Source organism: Sciurus carolinensis, unplaced genomic scaffold (assembly GCF_902686445.1).
Source record: "Sciurus carolinensis unplaced genomic scaffold, mSciCar1.2, whole genome shotgun sequence".
In the NCBI taxonomy this organism is placed as follows: Eukaryota; Metazoa; Chordata; class Mammalia; order Rodentia; family Sciuridae; genus Sciurus; species Sciurus carolinensis.
Window position 1 is genome coordinate 250,834 of NW_025920236.1, and position 17,184 is coordinate 268,017.

General features: G+C 36.9%; 1 pseudogene; it reads right to left on the minus strand.

Annotated features, from left to right (window-relative positions):
- Window positions 1–9,850: 9,850 nt before the first annotated feature.
- On the minus strand, window positions 9,851–10,532 carry LOC124975277 (high mobility group protein B1-like; annotated as a pseudogene).
- Window positions 10,533–17,184: the final 6,652 nt, after the last annotated feature.

Here is a 17,184-nt window from a genome sequence, read left to right on the forward strand (position 1 = left end):
TCTAACATACTTATGTTGTAGCCTGGAAGATGGAGGCTCAGAGGCTTAGTGGCCTTTCTAGGGTCATAGGCAGTTCATGGTCAAGCCAATGTGAGAGCCAGGTGTGTGGACTTCCAGGCTTTGTTCTTCTGCCTTGGCTTCCTCTCCAGGTGTATTGTAGTATTACAGTGACTGGCCAGTCAAAAACCAATGTGGGGTTTGTAAGGAGATAAATTAATCTTTTTCATGCCCATTGCTAGGTTCCTGGCTGGCACCCCATAACAAAAAATAGACTAATAAGAGAAATGCATAACAAATGTATTTAACCCAAGTTTTATGTGACACGGGAAGCTTCAGAAATGAAGACCCAAAGACACAGAACATTTTTTATGCTAGAATTTGAAGAATGGACAGTCACTTAGAAATATGGTTGGACATGAGGGTATGAGCTAATGATAATAAACTCAGGGGCACCTGGTAAGACCTGTTTGTTCAGATTATTTTCTATGTCTGTTTTCATTTCTTTCCTGCAAGTAGAAGGCAGGACATTGGTCATATGAAGGTCTTCAGGGAAGAAGGGAGGAAGGGAGAGTTTTTTATGGCCCTAGGAAAAAGGAGGATAAGTTTAGAAAGCGACCTTGCTTCTGTGGTTTCTTAAACTTTCTTCAGCTTAAATACTCAGTAAACCAAGGTACCATGTTTTGGGCTATTGTGTTCTGAGCCTTGACAGCTGTTTGAAATTTGAAAAATTGAAGACCATTGATCTCAGTCTGTGGTTGTCCCATGGCTCACCATGTTTGTCTCTGTTCAGATGGTTCTTTTTGCCAGTACATTTATGCATAGATATGGAGCTATAAATGATTTGCAAGTAGAGCAAAAGTATTCATTATTTATAACATATTCCCCGATTTGTAACTGGGAACATAAAAATGCACTAAACATTCCAACATGTAATACAAATGTGTTAAATAAATGAATATACATGCATAAATGTGTAACTCACACAAATATGTTTTTAACTATAGTTACGCACACGATACTGAGCATATTAACAGTACAGAGTATACAAAATATAATTGTGAAAGTCATTCTCCCTACTCCCCTCTGCTTTACTCATTTGCTTTCTGCATTTGTCCAGATAATCTACAAGGATTTGCTTGTTGTCCTTCATTCCTTACAATGTACTTTTGAACTTAAAATATGATCTTTTCTTCATGTGATGAAATACTATTTTAGGTTTTGTCCTTTTAAGTATGAGTTTTTGAGGAGTTTTATGATAGTTTTTATGACTTTATTGTAATTTAGTTAACCAGTTCTGAGAATTTATATTTACATATTTACATAAGCCTTCTTGAACTCATCTGTGATGATTTCCTGGATCAAATGTTTTTGCTGTTCACTGCCAAACTGGTCTTTGGAAAGACAGTGCTGTTTTTCTTTCCCAGGGTTAGTGGTTGTCGTGGACTGTTTTTTTTTTAACATAATATTATACATCCTTATGGGGTACATTATGGTAATGTGATACATACATATGTATATACACAACTTATTATAGGGTTATATAACATTTCCATCTCCTTAAACATTATTTTATGTTGGGAATATTTGTACTTGCCTGGTCATTCTGAAATAGATAATAGTTTTGTAGTGTGTGTGCATATGTGTGTGTGTGTGTCTGTTGGTGGTACTGGGGTTTGAACCCAGTGCTTCACACATGCTAGGCAAGTACTCCACCAACTGAGCTACCTACCAACTGAGCTACATCCCCATTGCAGATAGTTTTAACCAATAGTTACTCTACTGTGCTATAGAAAAACTAGAACTAATTTCTCCTCTTTTGGTGTCCCTTATTTAACTTTGTCTCCCCTGTTGCCTGCCCTTCCCAGACTCCAGTGACCACTATTATATTCTAGTCTGAGATTAACTATTGAGTTCCCACAAATAAGTGATAACATGTGGTATTTGTTTTGGTGTCAGGCTTATTTTGATTAACATGAATACCTCTGGTTCTATCCATGTTGGTTGACAGGATTTCTTTTTTTTTTTTGACTGAATAATTTGTGTATATATACCACATTTCTTTATCAAATTTATCCACTGACAGTCATCCAGGTAGATTCCATGTTTTAGTTATTGTGAATGGTGCTACAATGAACATGAAGTGGAGTATCTTTTTTTGATATATACATTAGTGAAATTGCTTGAAATTATTAATTTTTTGAGGAATCTTCATACTATTTTTTTCCAAGATGGATGTTTAATGGGTCTGAGCTATTAAAATGATCTGACAACAAACTATTAAAACTCTTATAAAACAGAACACCACTCAATCCAGCAATCTGATTGTGTACATGTTCACAGGATTTGAAATCAAATTTAAGAGCTATCACTCATGTTCATTGCAACATTTTTTCCATAATGACAGCACTAATTTACATTCCCCCTAAAGTAAGAGATCACTTTTGAAATGAACAAGAATGTGAAGAGAGCTACAAAATGGGAGAAAATCTTTGCCACCTTTACCTCAGAGCATTAATTTCCAGGATGTATAAAGAACTAAAAAAACTTAACATAAAAAAACTCAAATAACCCAATCAATAAATGGATAAAGGAACTGAACAGGCACTTCACAGAAGAAATATGGTCAACAAATATGAAAAAAATGTTGAACATCTCTAACAATTAGACAAATGCAAACTAAAACCACACTGAGATGCCATTTTGCACCAAGCAGAATAGCAATTATCAAGAATACAGGTAACAGATGTTAGTGAGGATGTAGGGGCGGGAAAAAGTTTCACTCGTACTTTGCTGGTGGGAGTGCACACTGGTGCAACCACTCCAGAAAGCAGTATGAAGATTCCTCAGAAAAATTTGGAATGGAACCACCATTTGACCTTTATTCCACTCTGGGTATATACCCAAAGGACTGAAAAATTGGCATACTATAGTGATGTGGTTACATCAATGTTGATAGCAGCGCAATTCACCCAATAGTTAAACTATGGAACCAGTCTTGGTGACCTTCAACCTTGAATGGGTTAAAAAAATGTGGTATGTAAACACACTGGAATATTACTCGGCCATAAGGTAGAACACAATTTTGGTATTTGCTGCTAAATGGATGGAATTGGAGACTATCATGCTAAGTGAAATAAACCAATCCTCCAAAACCCCAAAGTCGAATGTTCTCTCTCATATGCAGATGCTAACACAAAATAAGGGGTGGGGAGAAGAAAGAATAGAAGTTCATTGGATTAGACAAAGGGGAATTAAGGGAAGGCAGGGGTTTATGGGAATAGGAAAGACAGTAGAATGCATCAGAGATAACTTTTCTTATGTTCATACATGAATAAATGACCTGTGAAACTCCACATGTTCAACCACAAGAATGGAATGCTTCATGCACATGTCAAAATACATTCTACTGTCATGTATATATCTAAAAAGAACAAAAGTTCCCTTTTCTCCACATTGTCATTGTTATTTTTTTTAATGGTATTGGGAATTGAACTCGGGGGACACTGCACTCAACCACTGAGCACCATCCTCAACCCTTTTTTCTAATTTATTTAGAGACAGGGTCTCACTGTGTTGCTTAGCACCTCACTGTTGCTGAGGCTGGCTTTGAACTCGCCATCCTCCCACCCCAACCTCTTGAGCTGCTGGGATTACAGCTGTGTGCCACCATCATTGATGTTTTGTTTTCCATTTTCCCCAATTAGCAATATTGAGCACATTTTCCTCTACCTTTTGGCTATTTGAGTGTCATCTTTTTTAGTAGAATCTATTTAGATCATTAGCTCATTATTAATTGGATTATTTCTTTTCAGTGTTCAGTTTTTTTAGTTCCTTATGTTTGTTGGATATCGATACCTTGGGAGATAAATAGTTTGCAAGTTTTTTTCCCTTTCTGTAGGTGTCTCTTAACTCTTGTTTCCTTTGCTGTATAAACCTTAGTTCAATATAATCCTGTTGTCTGTTTTTGCTTTTGTTGCCAGTGCTTTTGGGGTCCTATCTTAAAAATCATCACCTATTCCAACATCTTTAAGTATTTCTCCTATATCTTCTTGTAGGAATTTCATAATTTCAAGTTTTACATCGAGGTCCTTGATCCAGTTTGAGTTGACTTGAGTATGGTGAGAGGGGAGGGATTGAGTTTCATTCTTAGTATGTATGGCCAGTTTGTTGGCACCATTTCTTGGAGAGACTCTTTTCTCCAGTGTATGCTCTTTGTATAGACACTGTTGGAAATCAGTTGGCTCGATGAATGTGGATTTATTTGATTCTCTTCTGTTTCATTGGTGTCAGTTTTTGTGCCAGAACCATACTGTTTTGGTTTCTATAGCTTTGTGTAAGTAGGCTTGAACTCATGTGTTTTGATGCCTCCAGCCCTGTTATTTTTCCTCAGGATCAAACTGGTTATTTTGAGTTTTTCATGAATCCATATGAAATTTAGAATTGTTTTTTCTGCTTTCTGTGAAGAAAGTCATTGGTATTATGGGGACTACCATGGATCTGTAGATTGCTTTGGGTAATCTGGTCATTTTAATATTCACTGGATTATCTGTCCATATTTTGTGTGTCCACTATAATTTATAATGTGTTTTATAATTTTCATTGTAGAGATCTTTCTCTTCCTTGATTAATTTTATTCCTGAATATTTTGTTATAGCTGTTATGAGTGGGATTGCTTTAATTACTTTTTCAGCAGGTTCATTTTTGTTGTATAGAATGTTGCTTTTTATGTATTGACTTATGTTTTGGAAAAGTTTACTGAGTTTATCTATCAGTTCTAACAGCTTTTTGATTATTTGGTTTTTCTAGGTATAAAATGGTACCATCTGCAAACATGGGTAATGTAACTTCATTCTTTTTAGATGTCTTTTTTTTTTTTTTTGCTTAATTGCTCTTGCTAAGACTTCTGGTACCATATTAAATAAGAGTGGGGAAAGATTCTGATCTTATAGGAAATGTTTTCAGCTTTTCCCCCCTTGGTATTGTTGATTTTATTTTTCATATACTGTTCTTAGTATTTTGAGGGATGTTCTTTCTATATCTAACATTTGGAGAATTTTAATCTTGAAAGGATTTTGAATCTTAACAAATGCTTTTCTGTATCCATTGATGATCATATGGTTTCTCTATTGTTGTTGACATATTGTATCATGTACATTGATTTGCATGTGTTGAATTATCCTTGCATCCCTGGAATCAGTCCCATTTGATCATGGTATGATTTTTGTGATGTGCTATTGAATTGAGTTTGTTTTTACTTTTTATTCAGTTTGTATTTGAGTTTTTGCATCTATGTTCATTAGGGATATGGGTCTATAGTTTTTGTTGTGTCTTTGGTTTTGGTGCCGGAGTCACACTGGTCTCATAAAAAGAGCTTGGAAAAATTTTTAAAAGTTTATTCTTCAGATGTTTTGTAGAATTCAGCAGTGAAGACATCAGGTTCTATAATTTAATATGGAAAGACTTTTAAATACTCTTCAAACTCATTACTCATTGGTCTGTTCAGATTTTCTATTTCTTTTTTATCTAATTTTGGTAGAATGTATGTATTCACAAATTCATTTCTTCTAGATTTTACAGTTCGTAGTGTATAATTATTTACAATAGTTTCTTATTTCTGTGGTATCAGTTGTAATACTTTATTTTTTGCTAGCTATTCCTTTGATTAAAAACTGCTTGGAATTTTCTTTTCAAATAAAAGGTGTTAAGAAACAATGAAAAGCAACTTAGAAGTGTTACTCAAATGTAGTTAGAAGAGCAGTAAAAATAAAAACATAATTCAATAAACAATTTTATCTGCAAAGGAAATTTTACATCTTTACTGCTGTATCTTTTTCATTTGATTTTATTTCCATCTTTGCCTTTTTTCTTAGTCTAGTTAAGTGCTGATCAATTTTATTTAAAAAAATCTGTTTCATTGATATTTTGTATTCTTTCAGTTTTGGTTTTATTTCTTCTAGGATCTTTATTATTTCCCTGTAGTAGTTTTGGGTTACTTTGCTATTGCATTTATAAGTCCTTGACTTCAAGGACTGATTTCAGTTTTTATAAATTTATTTAGACTTGATTTGTGGCCTCACGTACACTCCATCCTGGAGAATGTTCTATGTGTTTATAAGAATGTGTGTTCTGTTGCTGTTGGATGAAATATTCTATAATTGACTCTTAGTTGGGCCCATTTGCTCTACAGTATGATTGAACTTGGATGTTTCTCTGTTGGTTTTTATATCTGGATGATCTGTGTTTTGAGGTAGGTGGGGTGTTGAAGTCCCCAATTATTCTATCTCTTTTAGATGTAGCAATATTGACTTTATATATTTGGGTGATCCTGTTTAGGGTGCATATAAATTTGTTATATCTTCTTGCTGAATTGATCTTTTAATCATTATATAATGGATCCTTTTATCAATATATAATGAACTTCATTGTTTCACTTCATATTTTTAAATTCAAGTTGTTTTATCCAATTTGATTACTATAGGTACTCCTGCTTGCTTTTTGGTTTCCATTTGCATGATTTCTCAATCCCTCACTTTCAGTCTATCTGTTTCTCTACCAGCAAAGTGAATTTCTTGTGGATAGTATATAGTTGGGTCATGTTTTTTTTAAAAAATATGTTCAGTCAGGTGATTTTGTGTGTGTGCGTGACTATACTGGGGATTGAATCAAGTGGTCTATCATTGAGCCACAACCCCCACCTTTTTTATAAAACATGTTGAGACTCACTGAGTTATTACCCAGTCTGCCTGTGAATTTTCAATCTCCCTGCCTCAACCTCCTGAGTAATTTGTATTACAGGCATGTGCCACCACACCTGGCTCAGTGTATACTTAATTGGTTAATTTAACCCATTTTTATTCAAGGTTATTATTGACAGGTATGAATGTTTCCTACCACTTCATTGTTTTTTGCTGGGTTTTTTAAAAATACTTTTTTCCCTTTATATCCCTATTTTTCGTAGTTTTGTCATGCTAAGATTTGATTGTTGTCTTTGTTTCACATATCTCCTAGTGAATTTTGTATATTCATGTGTTTTCCTGATGATGGTTATCATTTTCTCCCTAGTGTAGGGGTCTCAAGTGTTTTATGAGCACTGGTCTGGTTGTGATGAAGTCTCACTTTCTGCTTATCTGAGAAATACTATTTTTCATTTTTTTTGAAAGAGTTCTTCTGGGTATAATATTCTTTGTTGGCAAGTTTTATTTATTTATTTTTCAGGACTTTGAATATGGAATCCCTTTCTCCTCTGGTTTATAAGGTTTCTTCTGAGAAATCTATTAAATCTAATGGACATTCCCCTATATGTGACTTGATGCTATTTTTAAAATTCTTATACTTTTTGACATTTTTAGTATAATATGCCTTGATGAAAGTCTTTTTTGATTGACTCTATTTGGGGGAATTTTACACTTTTTGTGTCTGGATGTTACACTGCTTTAAAGTTTTTGAAAGTTTCTGTGTATTCATGAAATGGGTATTAAGTACCTTCAAATTCCCTTGGGAGTGTTTGTTCACTTAATGGTATCCCTTAAGTTGCAAAAGCTCTCCATTCTTTTGACTGTAAGATTTCTGATTGGTTCTCTTTTAGGATTTTATTTTTGGAAAATTTCCTATTCATATCCTGAATTCCTTCTCTAATGTATTTTGTGTTGTCTATTTGTATTCTTTTGTATCTGAGTTCTGTTATTGGTTTGAATTATTTTTCAGACAAATTCATAGATTTTCCCAAATTGATCTATTTCTGCTCAGGAATGGCATCAGGAAGCAATGAGAACTCCATTCAACTAGGAACAAAATATAAATCCCAAAGGCAGGCCCCAGTGACCCACCTCCTCCAACCACACCCTACCCACCTGCAGTTACTGCCCAGTTAATCCCCATCAGTGGATTAATGCACTGATTGGCTTATGAGAGCCTTAACCTAATTCACCTCTGAACTTGATTGTATTGTCCCACACATTAGCTTTTGGGGGATACCACATATCCAAACCATGACAATATAGATGATAGCATATTAGAATTAAAATCATAAAATGAGAAAATATTTAGAATCTGTTTATATAAAATAACCTTGCATTTCTCCTAAAGAAAAACCATTTATAAATATGTAAATGTTATATGAATATATATAAATTTTAAAAACATCACATTTGGTGGGAAATGTTCAATTGATTTTTGGAACCAAGAAACAGGTTTCAAGTCCCTCATGTTATTAACCCTGAGATTTTCAAAGGTCATTTAATCCTTATGAATCTTTCCTTCTTAATCTGATATGTAGAAACAATATTATGGCACAGGGTTGGGTAAAAATTAAGGGGATAATGTACAAGAAAATGATTAATTTTTCAGCTTATTCATTCCCTGAGCCGACATTGCCTATTGGCACTATATACCTGGCGCTGCTTGGCACTCAGGAGGTGTAGGTGAAGAAGCCAGCCATGGTCTCTGCCCCACAGAACTTAGAGATCACAGTATTTCACAGAAAGCTGTACCATGTTATGTAGTCATAAGATAGCATGTGACTCTTTTGGCTGAGGTGTTTAGAAAAACTATAATGGTATTTAGGTGGGACCTTGAAGAAAGGTAGAATTTTGACAGAAAAAAATATGGAGGATATGGAATGGGTTGGCAGAAGAATGAGTATGAGCAACAAGAAAGTGTAAGTTTAAGTGGGTAAAATGAGGGAAAATTCAGCAAGGGTGGGAAAGTCAGGGCAGGAAAATTGGCATGGGTCTTGCTGCCTCCATGCTGCTCTCCCCAACCCCTCAGGGTGAGATCTTTAGCAACTCATTTGAGAACTAGGTGAAAGAATGGTAATAAGCCAGGTGGAAGCCAATTGCAGCCTGCTTCATGCCAATTAAAATGATGGTGGGGTAATACAAAGAGGTGGGGAGAGGGCTGAGTACTTCAGTGGGTCAATCTGGGAAGGACCAAACTCCAGGGAGTTGTGACATTCATATTCTGTCTTGAAAATGTACTGTTTCTAGTTTTGAGGGAGAGAGTTAAATTGTTTTGGAGGTGTGTTTGATGCACTTGAAATTGGAGATAGCCTACTGGTAGGCAGAACTAAGCACAAATCTAGTAATTTCCAGGCAGCAGCAAACAATGCTAGGACTTCCCCATCTCACTGGTATTCTTGATAGTGGGAGTGTAAGGTCCCAAACCCACATAATACTCTTGTTTGGTGGCAGGTCTGAGCTTCAGTAACAACTCAATCCTCCAAGCTGATGTAGACCATCAATACTATCTACAGAAATATTATGATATGGGTAGCCTTCATGCTTTAAGTGAGTTATTAAATATTTCCTTCAGAAGTAACTGAATTGTCAAACAACTATTGACCAGATATTAGGTGCGGGGAATACAAAAGATCTAAGACACCAGTTTTTTTTTTTTCCTAATAAAAAAATTGCATTTACTTAGAAGCATTCAGAATGTCAACAAAACACCTGCAACTTTTTTTTTTTTGCAATTACAGAGTGGTATTCAGTTAACAGAACAACAATGATTTCATATAAACTGTATCAGAGACAAATGAAGATGAAAAACTACCATCCCCATATATAACTAATTTTTGCTGTGCACCAAAAAGAACCTGCTTTAAATTTCTATGCCAATTTACAACCCCCATACTGTACCAGGCCAGGTTAGTGGCTATCGAAAATACCACCGGGACAGGGCTATCTAAAGACACATTTGGGAGTGTGTTAACTACACAAAAAAAAGACACTGTACAGTTTAAAAACAAATCTTACACAGCCTTACGTTTCAATTTTTTTCTTTAAAAGGAGTGAGTTGTGTACAGGGGGGTTAAATGCTTTATAGACAAGAAAAAAACTGCACTAGAATCAACTTATTCATCATCATCATCATCATCTTCTTCTTCATCTTCCTCTTCCTCCTCATCCTCTTCATCTTCCTCATCTTCCTCCTCTTCCTTTTTTTCTTGCTATTTTCAGCCTTGACAACTCCCTTTTTTGCTGCATCACGTTTTCCTTTAGCTCGGTAGGCAGCAATATCCTTTTCATATTTTTCCTTTAGCTTAGCAGCTTTCTTTTCATAATGCTGCTTATCATCAGTAGCAGTGTGATTCCACATCTCTCCCAGTTTCTTTGCAACATCACCAATGGATAGGCCAGGATGTTCTCCTTTGATTTTTGTGCGATATTCAGAACAGAACAAGAAGAAGGCCGATGGAGGCCTCTTGGGTGCATTGGGATCCTTGAACTTCTTTTTTGTTTCCCCTTTAGGAGGGATATAGGTTTTCATTTCTCTTTCATAACAGGCCTTGTCTGCCTTTGCCATTTCTTCAAATTTTCCCTTCTCTTTAGCAGACATGGTCTTCCACCTCTCTGAGCACTTCTTAGAAAACTCTGAAAAGTTGACTGGAACATCTGGGTGCTTCTTCTTGTGCTCCTCCCGGCAAGTTTGCACAAAGAATGCATATGATGACATTTTGCCTCTCGGCTTCTTAGGATCTCCTTTGCCCATGTTTAGTTGTTTTTCCTCAGTGAGGCACAGAGTTGCCCAGTGCCTGTCCGGCTGTCACTTGCCCCAGTGCTGTCTCTGTGGAGCTCAATGTACTGCAATCTAAGACACCAGTTTTGATCTTGAGCTTGTGATCCAGCAGGATAACTACAGGTATGATATGACAATCAGAACAGATAAGTATGATGGTAGGCCAAGAGGAAATGGGGTGACTGCACAGCTGACCTCTTACCCCATTCAGGCTTTTGTTGAATTTCCTTCATTTCAGTGAAGACCATCCTGACTTCCAATTTCAAAACAGCAGCATCCACTGTATTTATGTACTTCTTTTCTCTCCTCTTCAGTTTTGTGTTTTCCATTGAATTTAATATCCTCTCAGTTTGCAGTAACAGAATAATCATCTCAAATTTCCTCATTAATAATGGTTTCCTCTCACTGTATTTTTGGTTGACTGGTCTTCAGTGGGTATTTCCTGCTTGGGGTCTTCCCTGTGGTTCAGTCAGACATCAGCCAGAGGGAGAGGCAATATCACATTGCAGACGTACACGTGGGATGGAAGATATGGTTGCCGCCATTGCTGGGTTATGTTCTGCACACTTCCTAGATGGTTAATATAGAGCTCAATTTTGTCTATTTTTGGTTGATTCTTTTATCTATAAGCTCCATGAAAGTACCAATGTCCTTTGATGTATACTGTGCCTGGCACACAAACACAGAATGAATACTTGTGAAATATAAAACAAATAGTGTCTGAGCCATTGGGTTCAAGTCGTTTCCTATCCCAGGCTTATGAGTTTTAATCCCACTCCTGATTTCCAGTCTCCTCTTTTTTTCAGACTCCAATGCTCCCAAGGGCAGTTTCCATGCCTCCTTATTCACCACTATATTGCTCAGTGCTTACCAAGAAGTTGGTGCTCAGTGGGAATGTTATATGAAGGAGAAAGGACCATATTTGAGCTGGGATCTCAATGATAAATAAGATTTTGCTGAGGAAAGAAGGCAGACCAAAGGTAGAAGAAAATAGCAAAAGGGAAGGGTAAATATGGCTAATAAAACTGACCTTTAGAATATGTAGAAGGAAATGAGAGGGAGGGGGGTATGAAAAAATGGTGGAATGAGACAGACATCATTACCCTATGTATATGTATGATTACATGAATGGTATGAATCTACATTGTGTAGAACCATAGAAATGAAATGATGTACCCCATTTGTGTACAGTGAATCAAAATGCAGTCTGTAAAAAATTAAAAGTTAAATAAAAATAATAATAATTAAAAAAATGACCATGAACTCACAAAGACTGACTCCTATCTGATTTGACTTCTAGTCTGTTTCCTATAGTCCTTAACTGATTCCAGGGGTCATGTGCTCAGTAAATGATTCTTTAGAATGAATGTCATGGGACAACGTTACACATAAACTTATGTATGGATTTTTGGTGGGGTACAGGGGTTAGGTTAGAGAAAATCAATTATAACTGACTAGTTGAGAGTATATTTTAAGTACCCAGCAACTTTTTATGATATTGAAATACAGTCAAACTTTGTATCTTTGAACCCAAAAAGGGTTGCTCCATTTTTATATGTCAAATAACTTTCAGTCAGGGTAGAGTAATTTATATTCTTCTATTGCTTTCTTGCCACTTGTGTGCATGAGAGTATGTAGCAAAATCCTTAGGGTCAACTCCCAAAACTTAATTAAATCTTGCAAGAACAAGACTAATTTTTTAGTTCAAGGGGGAAAAAAATGAGCTGTGCATCTTTCATGGGGATAATGAAAATCAATAGCAAGACAGAATAGTTAATCCCACAGGTGAAACACAATTTTGAAATGAACAGATATTGTACAACTGTAATGCTTTGAAGATCACTATGCATTTTTTCTTAGGTTTCTTAACCAGTTATTAAAATTTCAAGGAAACATATATTTAAACCTTTAGTATCTTTATCTATAAGAAATATTTAATAACAGAATATGGTACTTGTTACATAATAATGTGTGACTTTTGTGGTTTTTATCCATTTTGGGATTAAAAAAAAACCTTCAATTCAATTAGATCTAGCCATAGAGATACATTGAACACATATACACAATCCTTTCTTTACTCACATTTTTATATGAAAATACTAACAAATTCTAAGGGTACAAGTGGTGATACATACATATGTAGACCTAGCTATTGATTATTTTAATTTATATGTCTTAGATATGACATCTGTACAAAAATAGCATCGAAATCATGGCAGTTCTCATTTTTGGGCTTTTTTAACTTTAAATTTTTATTTTTGGTGGTTCTGGAAATTGAACCCAGGACCCTGCTATGCTAGGCAAGGACTGTACCACGGAGTTATATACCTAGTCCTAAGGGCAGTACTTGAGGCACAAAGCAACCCACTCTTCCTGAGCTGGCATCCTGTTAACAGGGCAATGCTGTTATGTATAGCTGCTTCCTATCTGTAAGAGTTCAAGTCAGACTTCACCATGCCTGGTCATCCCCAGGTCCTTTCATGCCTTCCACTTTTCACACTGATCATTTTCAACTCTAGAAACACTGTGCTATTTAATCAGTCTTCCTTTCTTGTGTGGGGCCATCTCTCTATCTCTGATGTTTCTGATCTCGGAGTGACTGTATGTCCCCCTGCACCCCAAGTGCTTATAAGATGTGTTTTAACACAGATCTCTCTTCTTGGTCACACACATATTATCTTTGTTCTTTACTTCTACCACAAACATTCAAGAATTCTGAGAGTATATACCCAGCCTTTCCAGCATGTTTCCAAACATCTGAAGAACCTGTTTGATCACTTCTGAAGGGGAACCAGACTGATTCTTGAGGTCTTCTCATTGCGGGGATGTACAACTTTCATGTTTGAACCACCCTCTGCCATCACTCAAATTATTTTGTTTCTTCTGGCACGGAGCTACCATTTACAACCACACATTTCACAGTAGTGACATTCTTTCAAAAATCCTCTTGTGGCATTAAGAAGACCAGATGGTAATATTTTCTGTTGGTACCTCTTTGAGGCTTAGTTATTTCCTTTACAATGTTCCAGAAGATTATCTGATCAACTGCACCAACATGTCCTGCAGCATTTCCCTGCATACTGGTGGCTTGAGGTTAGATAGCACATGGCTAATGGTCATCTTCTCCCTGGCTGCCTGCCATGCTTTGCCTCTGGCCTTCTCCTTGCCGGTGCTACTCTGGAAACCTGTCTTGCTGCCTCTACCACACTGACAAGGCCAGCATGCATGATATCCAGTCAGCATGTAGCCCAGGCCCTTCACCTGCCTCCTGGGTAAAGAGGTCAAAGTGGTCATCCAGGACACCTGAGTAGGTTGGGAGTCACAGAACACTCTGAGTCCCAGCTTGTGCTGTAAGATGGTCTCACTGGGGAATGACAGCCTCATCAACTTATCAAACCCATTGTCCACACCCTGCTTTATTCCCACATGAGAAAGACTAAGAGGCCAGTACAAGACCTCAAGTAGTTTTTTTCCCTAATTTTTCACTGGGGTACAGTTTACATACTATAAAATTTACCTACTCAAAGGGCACAGTTCAGTGGCTTTTAGTGTACTTACAAATGCATCCAGCTATCATCACCTGCTAGTTAGAGAATTATTTTCTATCTCAAAAACAAATTCTGCCTTTAGCTACCCTTCTTGCCCCATGCCCACCTGCCTGTCCCTTACCAAAGCATGCACAAATTACTATTCTACTTACTCTATAGAGTTCCTCATTCTGGATTTTATCTGAATGGATCATGCAGTATGTGATCTTTTGTGACTGACTTCTTTGATTTAACATAATGCTTTCAAAGTTTAGTCATGTTGTAGCATGTCAGTACTTAATCCCTTCTCAGGGTAAAATAATAGTCCTTTGTATGGATATACCAAGATTTATCTGTTCATTGAGGGACACTTAGGTTGTTTCCAACCTTTGGCTAATGCTTTGGGTAATGCTGCTGTGGATATATGCGTAAGCATTGCTGTGTGGATTTGCTTGCATTTCTGTTGGGCATACACCAAAGGGTGGGATTCCTGGGTCAGGTGGTAACTGTTGTATTATTGGAGGAACCACTGGACTATTTCCCAGAGCAGCTGTACTGTTTTATACTGCCTCTGTATGACAGTTCTATTTCCCCACATCTTCACCAATACTTGTTGGTCTAACTTTTGATTCTACCCTCCTAGTGGGTATGAACTGATATAGATTTTGACAAGATTTGGGAAGAATTTTTTTACCTTTCTAATAGTTTTTAACTACAGTGTGTTTTTTTAGGTACTCTTGCCTGTCATGTAAAAGAATGATTGATGAAGGTCATGTTGCCTGTCACAATAATAAAGAAGACTTCAATATTCAAGACATCTATTGAATAACCAATGTGGGTTAATAACGTTTTAAATGTGTGAGACGAGGGGGAGAAAAGAGTTGGTGGAGAAGTAGGGCAGGGGATGTGGTCCTCAGTGTCTGTCTGCCTCTGTCCCAGAAGACTGCTCCCTTCTTGCTGGTGTATCTAATGGGCCCCTTTGTCTTTCAGGAGGACTGGTGTTGGCCAAAGTGCTCTTCTTCTATGTGAAGTACTTGGTGCTCTTTGGTGTCCCAGCTCTGCTCATGCGCCTGGATGAACTCAACCCACCACCCTTCCCTCGCTGCGTGAGCACCATGTTCAACTTCATGGGGATGTGGAGGTCAGTAATTTGGTTTCTAAAGTCCTTCAAGTGTTGTCTAGTGGGAGGAACCACTGCTTATTTGGCTTCAAAGAGCTTGAGTACTATTTTTGTTTCTCTTGCCCTCACCTAAGCCAAATCTGGCACTTTAGTTTCTTTGTCTCACTACTATGGTAACAATCTAGGCTTTCTGTACCTCCCCAAATCATCATTAAGCTAAATAATCAATAAGCTAGAACACAGGCAAGATAATTTCTCACCAAATCTGTCTACCATGCACCAGAGGTTATGTTGGAAGTGATTTCTTATTAGGGATGGACTACTATATATTGATTATTTTGTTGCTTTGTTTTCCTTGAAAATAACATCTGTAGATGATTTAAAATCCGTAGTCTCAAGATAACAGCATAGGCCACTGTTGCTGTTTGCTAGATCTGGGTGACTTGACTAAATCTTTGTTTCCTATTTCTTCAGCAGTAATGATAAAGATAACACCTACCCCAAGGGTTGTTTTGAAAATTATATAAGCTAATGCATTTAGAGCAGCAGGCACATAGCAGATATTTACACATTAGATTTTAGCTTTATACCATTTCTATGCTCAGTAAAGATGGATAGACAGGTGCTTTGAGTTCTTTTTACTATTCTTGATTTTTTTTGTCTCAAAAAGTAGGATTGGCCTGGATTTTTGTTGTTCTTTTTTGTTGTTCCAAAAGATCCCTCAGTCCCCTCCCCCCATTGTTTGGGTGTTTTTCAGATAGACTTGCTTGTGGCTGTTTTTTGTATCACTGTCAGTGTATAAAAAGTGACAAAATGCTTTTGCAATCACACACCTAGAGGATGAAGCTTGGAGTTGGCACACTGGCTCAACCTTAGAAGTCAGTGCCTGCTTAAAATTTGTCCTCTGGATACTTTGTCTGATTCCTTCTGGTCCTGGTCAGAATTTTCATTTTTTTCCTCATCCATGTGGCTTGCTCAAGTCTTACATTTTCTCTATCAGAGAAGAGCTCAGTGAATATTGTCATACCTCATGTTGCTATTCGAAAGGAGGTGGGCAGCCCTCAACATCCTGGTTTTCCATAGTAACTTAGGATAGATGCTAAATTTATCTATGTCTTTTTCAGTGCATTTAATTTTTTGTCTAGTTTGATTTGGGAGGTTAGATATTTCATAGGGCTATCACAGGGAATGTCAATTACTTCGGTCCTTAAATACTTCATTGAATACCAGATTGCCCTGTTTTAATGGCAAGATTAGATGCAGGTTACATCAGGGACTCTCCCTAACAAGAAGGCCATGGAATAGCTTTTGGTTAAAAATTGGACCTGACTTGGAAGCTCCATTAACTTTCAACCTACTCATAAATGTAATTTCCTGAATTGATATTTTGGGACCCAGCGTGATTTGGTGACATGACACAAATATTTCTGAGCCTCACACAGTTCTTCTGCCTCTGAAGTATGAATGCCTGCACTAATGCATTCTTGGAAAGCACATTCTCCTCAGGGACTTTTCAGTGTCCACTCATATCATAAAACCATGACTCCCACAGCAGGCCTGCCTCCAGACTCCTGATCCACAAATACCAACCCATTGATTGTCACAGAGGCAGTTCAGACAATTGACTACATTTTATACTCAGACTGACTGTCTGGTTGTCCTTTATTTATTTATTTTTTTGTCTAAGAAAGGCCCTCAGTTCTATATAAATCACTGGGATGGAGTAACATGTCTACTAAGAGTATTTTTTATTGTCTTGATTAGAAATATTTCACACAGTTTAGCCTCCAGGTTGTTGAACCACTGTCTCCTCCATCCCAATTAAAATTTTAAGACAAAGATGGGGAGGCAACTCTGAACTGACCCCTGGGAGTGAGGTGGTTCTGAAAGATAGTTACAAGAGCAAGTGATAAAATGGTCAAAGGGCACTTCCTGGTTGTGATATATACTCCTGTCCTAGCTTCTGTATATTGCATGGGTCTGAATTTTCCCTGTACGTTTTGAAGTTTCTTGAAGAGTTTT